Raw genomic sequence first — 13,476 nt, 5'->3', positions numbered from 1 at the left:
AGGCTGTCAACTTGTACTACTGATGAGTTTGGTTTCCTTGACTACAGTGTTTTTTTTCACTTTAGACACTTGTATCACAGGAGATATAGTATACAGAAGTATGAGGCATATGGGATACAAAGCTCTCCCCATAAATATGTATACTGTATTGTAACCGACTTACTGCTTAGTGTTCCCACTTGCACTTGCAGATCACACTGTACCAAGAAACAAGTGTTTTGCCTTTCATTGTGTTTATGTTCTTATGCCATCTTTGAAAAAAGTACTTTCATTGAGGAGTTTTAAACAGTCTGTACAGAAATATGTCAACAATGTGTGTTATACTTTTACTGCAGGATTTCAGGTATGTTTAGTATGTAAGAACTGTGCTTATTGTGTTTGTACTGATCTAAAGTTTAACAATCAGTGTTTGAACACTTACGTACATACTGTACTGAAATCCAACAGTTCACAAAAGTTGGTATTAAATATATGCTTATCCTAGGGTCTACATCACCAAATCAAAAAGACCCATAATTGAACATTTACATCAAAAATGCCAGTCATCGAGGTGTTTATAGTGAGACTGCAGTACAGTGAAGATCGGAAAATTTGCCCTTTCCTCACTGTAGTTCAATCTCGGAATTGGTATATATAAATTGGGAGGGGGGCAGCCTCCTACAAGAGTGACTTTGATGACTGGCATTTTCGATGCAAATGCCATTCGATTATGGGTCTTTTCGATTTGTTGATATATATCCTTTATCCTAACATGCCCACATATCACCACTGCATAAAACCATGTCTTACGTGCATCATTTTACATATAGCAGTGCCATTTAACTACATGTTATGATACAAGTCATCAAGTAGTTCTACACTGATGCTAACTGTGGAGACTTGCTGTGGTTTGTAGCTGCAGTACAAAAACATACAGCAGAAAAGCAGCAACATGGTGATGCAATTCAAACTGCTGCACTGTAAAACAGGAATCTCTCACCTGCACTGGTGTGCAAACCTAAGCTTTTATTTTATTCTGCTTCTTTGATTTTTTTTTCTTCTTTTTTTGTATCCCTGGGAGGGCAGGTGGTAGAGCCGCTGTCTCTATTAAGTAGGTCTGTCAGATAGATTGTGTACTGTTCACAGGTCTACACTGCTGCTGGCTAAGGATATTTGCTGTGGTCTGTAGCAGACATTAGCATAACCTATAGCAACAAGGTAAAAGCATGGTGTGGTGCTCCAACTACAGCAGCTGATCTTTACAGACAGAATCCTATCCCCAACCCCATGTATGCACTGATATAATTAGGTAGGAAGTTAAAGCCAACCTGTAGACCTACTTTAACTACTATGCTGTTTTTTTTGGGTTAAACTCAAATCACAATACTGAGAGATTTCTTCCATCATTTAGTATCTATATTTTTTTCATCTACCTGCATTCATTTAGGTTATGGTTTAAGCTTTCTTGCATCAAGTAGTTGTGAGGCAATTTTCTTCTAGCTTGTCTGTATGAACTCTAAATTGTTTCTTCTGATCAAAAAAGTACTTCATAAAGATAGACTACTACAGGTATAGTAGCACTGCATTCTTGCTTCTTGTAAGCGTATAGGTGCTTAATGCCAAGCTGTTAAGCTATACAATGTTTCCTCTATCAAATTCAAGAGTTAAGAGCTAGATGTGTATTGTACCTCCATTTTTTATAAGACATGTAATATTTTATGTATTGACATAGGCAGATCACATTTTCTGGCTAAACTTAGCGTTACTTATTACTATTTAGAACTGTCATGCCTACATAATCCATTTAGTATGCGTCATATTTGTAGCATCTGATTATTTTTATTAACTAATGGCAGAATTACTCAGTTACAACAACCTTTTTTATTGAAAAGAAAGAGAGTGCAGTGCATTTCATACGTTAAATGCCATATGTTAAGTGGAGATAGGTCTACTGTTAAGATAGACTTAACTTACCCAAAAATGTGTGTATTTAAAACACCGACTCCCAAAGTGAACTACTAAAGAGTAATAGAAGAGAAAATTCACCTGGAGATGAAATGTAATGCCTGCAGTAAAGAAGATATGTCAGACAGTATTTACTCCTTATACAGAAACACTGAAAAGTTAAAATGTGATGCTTCATTACAGGCTACGTTGCTAACTGTTATTGATGAGTTCTCAATTTACATTAAAGAGAGACTGTTTTACACAGGAAGATCCATCTGATCCTATGCCTGAAATAATAACGAACAAATCAGATCTGGTAGTTCAATGTTCCACCTTTCTTAAATCAAGAATAAATAACTATTATTAAACAAGTGCATGAATTAAACCTGACATTTCTGTGCCCCTCACTGGGTAAACACATTACACCTAACACTAAAGAAAGACTATAATGAAAATGTCGTCTGAAGTTGAAGGCGACATGCCATGGATAACGTCTGCTAAAAGAAAAACTATAAAAGGAGAGGGTTATGTGGGAATTCATTTCCATCCTTTGATTTAATGGAAGAAGAGAATTTCCCTATTAATAAATGTATAGAAAACAAGAAGGATTTATTAAGCATGCAAGAAAATGAATAAGAATCAGGATAGTTAAAGTCTAGCAAGGAGCCACCTCATGCAAAGAAAAGGATGGAAATCCTGGATTTTATGGTGTCAGTCCCAGAAGTAACAAGTCCCACTGATAGTAACATATTAGACTACAATCACACAAAGGATCTGTCAGGATAACCAGAAGAATTTTGCTTCTAGGAGCTCTAATTTAGGACACGTGGTCAAACCTGTCACTAAAGCTGACAAAGAACAGTGTACATTGTCTCATATCAATTCTTCAACTTTTGAATGTACCAAATTCCTTTACAAAATGTCTTACAAAAACAAGGACTTGTGATGGCTATTTCATAATTCATACTAGTGTAAATGACTTATCTTGTACATCACTGAATCATATGAAAGACCCTCTTAGTATAGAGAAATACTGTGGAAACAAATGTGGTTATAGTTCACTTACCACCACATTTGTTACTAAAGACCTGGAAAGATCTGTCTTGTGTCCCTCCCTTGCTTGGCCAAGACAGGCTTCACTAAATCCTTCAAGGTGGCAAGATTTAGTCAAACAGGTTTAGCGGTAGGTTAATACTTTTTTTTTAGAAATGTCATCAAGAAGGCTGGGACAGTTTCTAGTGCTTCAGATTTTATCACGCATTAAGAGTTTAATATGTTAATATTCAAATGACAGACAAGAAAAGAGATTAACTTTATAAATTATTACTACTGAAACTTGGCATGTAACTACTTTTAATTTTGCAAAATGTTCTTAAGTTTTAAAGTGAGAGTTAAAACATAACAGAAGGTGGAATACTAGTCTTAATACACTCCACTATTTCAGCAAATTGATTTTGTTCAAATGCTAACTCTGAAATTTTAACTCTTGACATGCTTAATATTTGTAATTGAAGTTGTACTATGTTTGCTGGTGATTTCAGAAGTCCAAACTCAATTGGTGAACATCAAATTGAATTTTTGTAAGACTTCCAAGATGGTTGCACACTGATCGACAATTTGACCAGAGCTTTCTCAGTGAAAACAAACTTAAAGCCAGTTAAAGCTATCAATTTGGATAAAGTTAAGTTGCAGTCCAGAAATTACACTGAGTGAACACCAGCAGAGAGAAATTTGGAGAAAGTAAGAGAAACTCAACTAGAAAAGAGGAAGAAAAATGTTTGGCAAGAATCTTGCAGCTGTTCAGCAAAAAGTAGTTCAGGTTTTAGCTATTGTACAAGAAAAGGCTTCCAGTAATGTACAGGAAAATAAAATAAAATAAATGCACTCAAAGATGTTAAAAATAGGCAAAGCACTGAAAGATTAAATACAGTCAAATACTAAAAGGCTGGAAAAACAGAAAAAACTTTATTGGCTATTCAGATGAACTAAAAACTGCAATCATCAGAGGATGAAATGAAGAAAAGTCTGGATGAGCATGACACTTAAATATTAGATTTAAAAGATAATAGTATGGAGAGAAAAAAATGACATTTTCTGGTGTCACACAAAAATTTGAAGGAACAGACTGCATTGATTTTATGGAAGTACAAATAAGTATCTGGATTAGTGTTCCACAGCAGGATTTATTAATTAAGAGGGAACATCATGTGTATATACTGCAAATCTGGCAATAAAAAAAAAAAAAAAACAACCAAGATCTAGATTAGTAAAGATGTAATAATCATACTAGCAGAAAGAATTGCTCCTGACAAAACTGTGGCAAACAAAGCATTAAAAGTTAGCTAGAGCAGAGTGTTTACATAAAATAAATACTCACTTTACACCACACAGAAAAGAAGCAAGTTTATCCCAACAACCACAGAATGTCAAAAGGCATTTGTGAGATTAAAGCTGCTGTACCTTGATCTATTTAAAATATTTTTTCCTACAGGATCAAATACAGTTTTGATACAGAACAGGCAAAGGAGAAAATTAAATTTAGTCAACAAATGGTGAGCCAGTAAACAGAAGGAAACCCTGTTTCTCTTTCTTCTATCAATGGTAAAGCTTACAGAGAGATTAATAGTGAAACCTTTTCCACTGTTCCAAAATAAAATGCTTAACTAACAGAAAAAAAGCATATGAGCTGACTAGAAGAATCGGGAGTATCTTGAGCCTGAACCAGAGACTAGTGCTGGGAATGGGAGAAGATCAAGACAACTAGCAAAACTGTGAAATTAGTGAATAAATTGGAGACTATATAACACCAATCTCATTAAATATAGGAAAAGACACGTGAAATGTGGCTTTTCAGAGAAAAGTGATGGAGAAAGACTGGAATTTTGTTGATTGTGTTAAACTGGTGGGTGAATTGCAAAATATACACCTCACTTTTTACTAATATTGAGAATGACTCTGAAGGGACTGAAGATGTCACAGAAAATTAAACTGTTTCTGTTCTCATTAATGTTTGTGTACATGTCAATCACATATTAAATTGTAAAGCATTTTGTACAGTATGCAGTCAAAACTATTTTAAATGTCAGGTGAGGAAAGTTCCGTTAAAGACATTAAACCAACAAAGTATTTTTTTTCAAAGTTGTAAAGTATCCTGGCTTTATACTGTAACAAATAAAGGTGGGACAAAAGCAAGTTGAAGGTAATACAATTGTGTGATCTCAGGGTGCTGGGGCAAGGGATATAACAATACATTGATTTCTTTATATGGAGAATTAATATAACAATTTATCCTGTTGTACAGAGATGGATATGTAGATTAATGTCTTTGGTTTAAGAGACAGCAAGCAAATAAGGCTTCAAAATATGATAAAAATGATGAAAGACATGAACGATAATGGTTAAACAGTAATAGCATTTGCAAACTCATTTTCACATTAGCAAAGATTTTCTCTGGAAGACAAGAAGCCTACAAGTGCAAGCAATTATATGAAGTTTGAACTGTGTGTTCTGAATGAAATTTACAAGGATTCTTTCATGCACTTGCAAAGTTACTAGCTGTTTCTTCCCCCATTAGCAGCTGCATTTACATTGAGACCAGCAGTCTGGAAGTGGAAGTAATTAATTATAAGAATTCTGAATAATGTCTGCTGAGTGAAGTGTACAAGGTAAATACAATTTAAAGGTACACTGAGCAGATGGGTTTCACGGAGAGAAGGCAAATGTTTGATATCAACTGAATGATCATGATCCAGAGGGAAGCAGAGTATAAGAGGAAAAAAATGCTGTTGTTGCTGGGTTTTGATGCACAGACAGAATTTGATAGTCAGCTGAGATTTTATGAGTAGAGCAATGGTAGCATTTGAATTCCTTGATAGAATAAAAGGGTTAATTAGCAGGCTATACGAAGAGTCAGGGACATAACTTAAGGTAGAGGATTCCTCTCAGACAAGTTGTGTTTGATCAGAGAACTAGGCAGCTCTGTCCTCTTCCACTTTGTTTTTTTATATTTAAGTAGCAGTTAATACAGAATAAATTAAACTGTTAGAACATACATACAGGACAATTTTCTACAACAGGAATGAAGTTTACAGAAGGCAAGAACTTAGCAATTTATGCAATGTTGGACTGAATGGAAATTGTTAAGAAAATATATCAAGTATAATGTACAAAAATAATGAACGGTTTTGCCATGGTCTATTTTCTATAAATGTATGCAAACCCATGTCACTCTTTAAAAATGTGAATATTTAATAAAGTTATTAAAAAAAATGATTTTTTGGATTCTTTCTAAAGTGGTAAACAATGAGACCTTAGTTGTAGTGGGCAACTTTAATTATCCAAGTACTATCGGGGACACTCATTTTACAACCTCTCATTATGCATCTGAATTTGCTATCTTTGTACTTATGGGTTTATTTCAAGTGATTTCTAAGCTAACTAAAGGTAGTTGCGTTTTAAATTTAGCATTAACAAATGCACATGGTTTATTGCTCATATGACAGTTCTTGATCCACCGAGTAACTGAGATCATGACACAATTACTTTTACAATACCTCTGTATGTTCCAAATCTGACTAAAGTTAAAATGTAGTGTATGACTACACTAAGAGTTTCAGGGTCTTAGAAAGTGTGTCTTACTTCAGCATAATGACATTATGTAGTGAATGAACTGGGCACATTTTTTAGTTGTGACATTTTAAAAACTCTCTTTTCCTTAAATAACTGTATTAAACAACGTTGCTATGAAATCTAAAAGGTTTCCTTAGTGGAATAAAGCCATATCTCCTCTACTAAACAAGAACAGACAACAGAATACATGCAGAGTTTCCTACAACAGTTAAAAGTAATTTGAATAATGCAAATCAACAATAGAAGGGATATATTTGTGTTAGCAAATCAAAACAAGTTGATATCATCTCAAGAAATACAACACAAACAGGTCTCTCACTATCACAGTTTACATCATATATTTTCTCACTTTCAAACAGACTCTGCCATTTTTCCAAAAAAAATTCATCTGATGAGGGGACCAAAACGAACACCTTTTCTCCGGATTTAAATTCCCTAGTCCTTGCATTTCTACTCCTAGTGTTGGGTAGCTTGAGCTCCTGCCTTGTGTTCTATGCTATGTGCATCATTACTTTTAGCCTGTCTTGCAAGCTGGTAGAGGTATTCCAGGACACTTTTAAATGGGTTTATCCTTTCTTTCCAAGTTTTTCCTGCAATATCCAATAGTCATCAAAACTAAACTAAGTTGAGACTTGTGGCAGTTTTCTAGCACAAACAGGGAGCATGGTATTAACTGGTTCCAGTATTTGCCATCTATCTCAGCATGTTTTCTTAGCACAGACTTCAGCAAACTACAGTGAAAGTTTTAGTTGCTTGACATCAAAGCACATGCACAGTTGGTTCATTATCCTGGATATGCAAGAATCTCTTAATCACTAGTACCCCTACTTGGGGAATTAAAAGCCTACCTCTCTGGCTATAGATTTAGTATTGTTCTTATGTAATAAGTTGGCTACTAGGTATTCAGTTGCACAATCCAAAATAGATTGTGTCCACCACATTAAGTTTTAGTGGCACTCCTACAGTAGTCACTGGTATCAAAGGAGTTTTAAAGATTTAAAGAAGGGCTGCTGTCTTTTGACTTATACCACATCCAGCACCAGAGCTCTCAATTTCTTTCACTATTCTGGACCACTGAAACCATGGTAGGATGCATTGCTTTAGTCATGTCCATTCCTAAATGTCCTTCTATCACTAATGTATTAATGCCATTATCGGGTTTCTAAAAGGCTAGGGAACCAAGAGTTGAAGCACTACTTTCTCTCTGTTCCTCCTTACACTGTTTAACAAGTTATTTTGTAACTCAAACCATGGGTGAGGAGGAACACTTCACTCAATTCTTCCTTTACAACCCTGGATATATTTTTCCATGTGTTTCTCAAAGTGTCAGCTTCCCACTCATCATCAACCCCTTTTTCCATTTTCTATATGGAGTTGAGGTGCTGTGCAACTGTTGCCATCTCTCGACTCAGTGCCACTGTCCTAACTTCTCTGACAGTCATGCCATCTTCTCTCACACAAACTATCCACCTCTTTGCTAGATGCCCTCGTTTCCCTCTTGACTTCTTCATGTCTGTCTCAAATCATCATAACAGACTGTTTTCTGCTATCCTGCACATGTGCTCCAAACCACTGTAATCTGTTCTCTTTGACTTTCACTGCAATTGGAGTTACTTTGGTTTCTGCACTGATGTCCTAATTTCTTCATCTGTGCCACAGTATGCATTCTACCACCAGTCTCAGCCACTTCATCTCCTCTAGTTTCTTCAATTGCTTTGACTTTACTGCTCAGGTTTCTGAACCATGCAACAGTGCTGTTCATACTACTGTTTTGTATACCTTACTTTTCAACATCTTTGGCATTCTTCTGTCATACACTAAAACTGGCACACTATGGCAGTTGGCTACAGCCCCTCTGATTCTAGCTTTGACATCCTCAGACTTCCATTCTCATCAACTACCCCTCTCAGATACTTGAAGCTGTTACCCTATTCCACTATCTTCCCTTCAATTTCAATTCTCAGCTTCTTCTGATTTTTCACGATTTGCTGCCATTGCAACTGCCATATCTGTACTCAGTTTTATTCCATGTACCTTCAGTTTTGCATTCGATTCCCCTATTAGTTGCTGAAGTTCTTGCTCAGAGTATATCTGAAACACCACATCATCTGCATACAGCAACTATGTTAATATGTCCCCTCCAACCTGAATGCTGTGGTCCATCACCAGTCTAAATTGCAGTGGACTCAGAGCTGAACCCCACTGCACATCCACTTTCAATGGGAACCTCTCTGTGGGACTGAACCCTCTGACTGTTCCTACTTAAGTCATCAGGTCCTTGTACATAGCCTGCACTAATTCTACCAATCTTTCTGAGATTTTGAACTATTGCAGGACTGTCCAAATCTGCTTTCTTGGGACTTTATAATATGCTTTCTTCAAGACTAGGAATGTCCAGATGGACTCTTTCCTCATCTCTAGCTTCTTCTCAACTGTCTATCTTACTGCAAACATTGGGCCAATTGTGCTTAATCTGAATCGAAACTGCCCAGCTACCATCCTACTTTCTACTTCTCTGCATATTTATCAATCTTCCTCTTCAGAACTTGCATGCAGTGTGACAGGAGTTTGCTACCTGTGTACTGACCACATTTGTGGATGTCCCTTTGTTTTTGTTGTTGTCATCCCTTATGAAGTGTGCCTGACTAACTTCTTTATCTTTTTTTCTTTGCCTTCAAACCATACAGAGCTTCTTTGTGCCATCTACAGAGTCACTCTCTCCAGCTGGTAGAGTGCCTCCGATGCCCTGCTCTTTGCTACTGCAACTCCTCTTTTAGCCTCTTTGTTAGCAACTAGTATTCCTCCATAGCCTGGTCAGTCTTTTCCGCTTCCCACTTTTTCCTGCACTCCTTTGTTTTGATAACTTGGATTTCTGCCTTCCACCACAAGCTTTCCTTATGTACCATATATGGCTTGGCCACATACCTGTTCTACAGTCCTCATACATGCGGTTTTGAGATGCTGCCATTATTCTTCAACTCAACCTCCTCCCTCTTCTTTCTGAGGTGAGTGAGCTCCGAGTAATTACTTTAACTCCTGTGCTCTCTCTCCAATCAACTTCCAGGTCTTCAGCAGAGTCTCAGCTGACCTTAAAGCCCTGTCTGACCACTGCTAGCAAGCTGGCTGTGGCAACCAGTGGTTTATGCTCTGGGATGACTGTTTCACTGGGGTGGGGATGACTTTGAAGTTGCTGATTCTACCCCAGTACCCTTTCCTTACTAGGGGAAGTCTACCCGAGTTGCGCCTAAGCCACTCTTGTATGTGATCTTGTGAATGTCTCTCTTGCTGTACCATGGCTTGGCTACTATCAAGCCATTTTTGCCAGAAAGAAGTCTAGAATGGCCTCTCCTTTTTTATTCCTATTGTCCCAAGTGTGCACCCAGGCAGTCCTCATATCCAGGCAGTTGGCATAATGGTTAAGGTATTCACCTCCGATGCACAAGGTTTGATCCCGACTGCCAATCAACGCATGTATGGAGTTTGCATGTTCTCCCTGCGTCTCTGTGGGGGTACTTCCCACAAAAGTGCAGTGTGTTTCCACCTCAACCTCACCCAAAGATGGAGTTGTGGGCAAAAGTACACACTCTGGATGATGCCTATGACAGGAAGAGTTGTACAGACCAATCACTTTAGGCACCAACTGTGGTGAGCAATATCCTTGAGATAGGAGAACAAAGGTCACAGACAGTGCATTGAGTCAGGGTTAGTCATCTGAAGGTGTAAAACACTGGCTACAGTTGATCTGATCATGCTGACTAATGACCAATGTCAGCTTCCCACTACAACTTTTTAAAACATAACACCTTTTTAAAATATAACTGGCTTACCTGAAGGTCAATTAAAACTGGAGTATCCCCTCAAGGTCAGTTTGTCATAAGGTAGAAGGCATTCTTCCTCCCCTATAAATATAGGCACTGTGGTCTCAGTATTTAACTTTTTACTCTATATAAGCCAAATCACACCAGTATTCTTTAATGTCAGGTGTTATGTATGCCTTGTTTAATATTTACAGCTCCCTTTCTTAATGAAACTGATATAAAGAACCTTCTTTACTAACAGGAGTATCATCAGGACTTTTTCCTGTCTCTGTACGGCTTATACACTGTCGCAGAGTGACTCCACATCACCCTTTCAGTATCTTTTTCCTATTTATTTACTGGGCAAAAGTTAACGGTTTTCAGAGGAAGCCTGGAGAGAAAAGCTAAGACAAATTTACACATAAGGATAAATATATAACAGAGATATTAAAACATTATTAAGAAATAAGTACTGATTACAACAGCAGTAGAACACTGAGTTTTAATTAGGTGGAAAGATTAGCCTGTCCAAGAACAAAATAAAGAAATAAAGATTAGAGTGTTTACCAGAGGAGAGGTAAACATGAGTAGTTGACCGGGGCAGTGTGTGTGTGTGTGTGTGTGTGTGTGTGTGTGTGTGTGTGTGTACCACGTCTGGGATACCCAAGGATGTTGAGGGAGGTGGAAAGCCAGCCAAGCTCTTCTATAGACTGCTCTCCCTCTACAAATGATTTACATTCAATTTAAACTTTTTAATGAAAAACAATAAAACACTTTCAACTAGAGCCTTCACTTTTTTAAGTTTCTGTCACAATGACAGAAGTGTTTCAGAAATCTGATCAAGTAGTATTCCTCCCTCTGTAACTATCCAGGTGTAATTTGCTTTTCAGTTGTAGTTCTCCCTCTTAATATTCACCTGCTCCTTAGAATCTTCCGTTGTTGGGGTATTCTAATTTAGCATGACAGAAAGATAAGAATTCAGCACAAGGGGTGTATTTTCTGTACTTTCTAACTTAATTTCCTTAGCACAGACCTTTTCAGCAAGTGCTTCTTATTCTTCAATTCCAATAATCACTTCAGCTCATTGCTTTGCAACACTTCCAAGCAGGAATACTTCATTAAGCCCACTCCTTCTACTATTCCTCTTTAGAGGTGTACTGAAGTGTCTCTGACTGGTGTAGTTTACTCTCCTCTGTCTTTACATCTTTCTAAAAGAATGTCTTGATTTAGTTGGATTCATATATTCTAACGGATGCATTTGCTGGTTGCTCCCTCTCCCCTATTTTTTCTTAGTAAGGCAGAGGTACAGGTGTAGGTTAATTCAACTTTTTGTTACCACACACACACACACACACACACACACACAAACACTGACATTGCATCTACAACTGTTTAAAGCAGGGAAAATCATTTCTTATCATCATGATATGGGTCAAACTGGGTACAAAAGAAACAAGATGGACCACATTTCCAAACACAATCTTTACTTCTACCTCAGTAACAGGATACTGCTTATCACCATGAATTCATACCACTTCTATCATTTTGTTAGTAATAGTTGCTTTCTTGCACACATATTGTTCTTTTATGTATTACCATACTACCAAACAGTCTTTGCAGTTTCTTGCCATCAATTAAGACAACACACTTGCTGCACAGTAACAGAATGATGTTTTGGTAATTCTAAAGCAATTTATCAGTTTCAAAAAGCATAACACTAATCAGTAGCATACATTTTCAAGTACAAGTTTAACCATGTTACTATCACTAGTAAACAGTTTACCTACATGGCCCTTTAACTTTTTCCTCATCAGCCTATGATGCAGGTTTTAGTACATGTTTACACTGCTCAGATTCACATATGGCTTCATGGCATAAGTGTTTCAGAGCTCATCTCCTTCCCCTATTATGCTGGCCATACACATCTTCTGCTCAGCCATCTCCAAGTTCTCCTTTGTCCCCCATGGACAGCATACTATGTCTATAAATCAGACTGCAAGGCTGAGATAGAAATTATCTTTAAGAGAAGTCCTCTAATATTTTCTGGACTAAGGGAGCGAGGGGTAGGCCTAAATGGATAAAGGAGGGAAGAGGAAGAAAGCAGCCTCCCACAAACCTCTGAGACAAATTTGTTAAAATGAGCCGTGGAAAGGAAGTATGACTGCAACAGAAGCAATATTTCAGGATCTACAATTACGGCAAGCTTGTAACTCAACTGCATTATGTTTTTGTGCAAGCCACTGCTGCAGTCATAACTTCACTGAAGAGTGCCAAAGCCTGCAGTCATTAGCCCAAAGACAGCTGGATACACCTACACATAGGGAAGGAAAAATATCTTCTTGGAATGAAAACCAAACCCTACCCTAGCCATAGACATATCTACTCTACGGTACTTGGAGGAGGTGTAGACAGAGGACATGGTAGCAGCTTCTACATAATCTTTGCTAGAGATCCCTTTTAATGATAGTGGTTGCGTTCTGGGTAGAATTAGATTTTACTTACCAGGTGCAGCAGTTAAAGTTGTCACCTCATAGCAAGAGGTTCTCTAATTCGATTCTCGGCTGGGGTGCCTTCTGTGCACAGTCTACATGTCCTCCCTGTGTTTGCATGGGTTTCCTTAAGGTACTCCGGTTTCCTCCCACTTTCCAAACATATGCATCTGGAGGATTTCTCCCCAGGCTTCAGCTGAAAATAGGCTCTGTCCTAGTTGGACTTTACAGGTCAACAAATGTTACATAAAAATAAAATAAAAAATGGTAACCATTCCCTATGGTATTTGTGGCAGAAAATGTTAAGGTGGAAAAGTCCTCTCAAGATGATCCATTTTGAAATAGGCAATCCCTTTTTATTTTCTCTAAAGTCTACAAAGTGCTGATTGTCCCTCCTGTATGCCTTTGTTCTGTCAAGGTAGTATCTGAGTGGTATATAGACAGCTAAGGAAAGCAGGATTCCTTCATCCGCATTCTGTGGCTTAAGCAAGAAGTGAATGGGAGTTAATTAATCTTGTTTAGTGCCACCTCTGTCATCACTCTGGGCCTGGAGGACAGCATAGTATGACAAGTGAACCTGTGTGAAAAACCAAGAAGTGTTCTTTACACATTAGAACTTGCACTTCCAATACATT

General features: G+C 37.5%; 1 protein-coding gene across 4 annotated transcripts in view; it reads right to left on the bottom strand.

Moving 5' to 3' along the window:
* Positions 1-13,476, bottom strand: part of NUP93 (nucleoporin 93) — a 1,122,661-nt gene that overhangs the window by 376,778 nt on the left and 732,407 nt on the right. The window lies entirely within an intron of this gene.

This window comes from Protopterus annectens, chromosome 8.part0 (assembly GCF_019279795.1).
Source record: "Protopterus annectens isolate FY-2018-M chromosome 8.part0, PAN1.0, whole genome shotgun sequence".
Lineage (NCBI taxonomy): Eukaryota > Metazoa > Chordata > Ceratodontiformes > Protopteridae > Protopterus > Protopterus annectens.
This window is presented reverse-complemented; position numbering and strand designations above follow the sequence as displayed.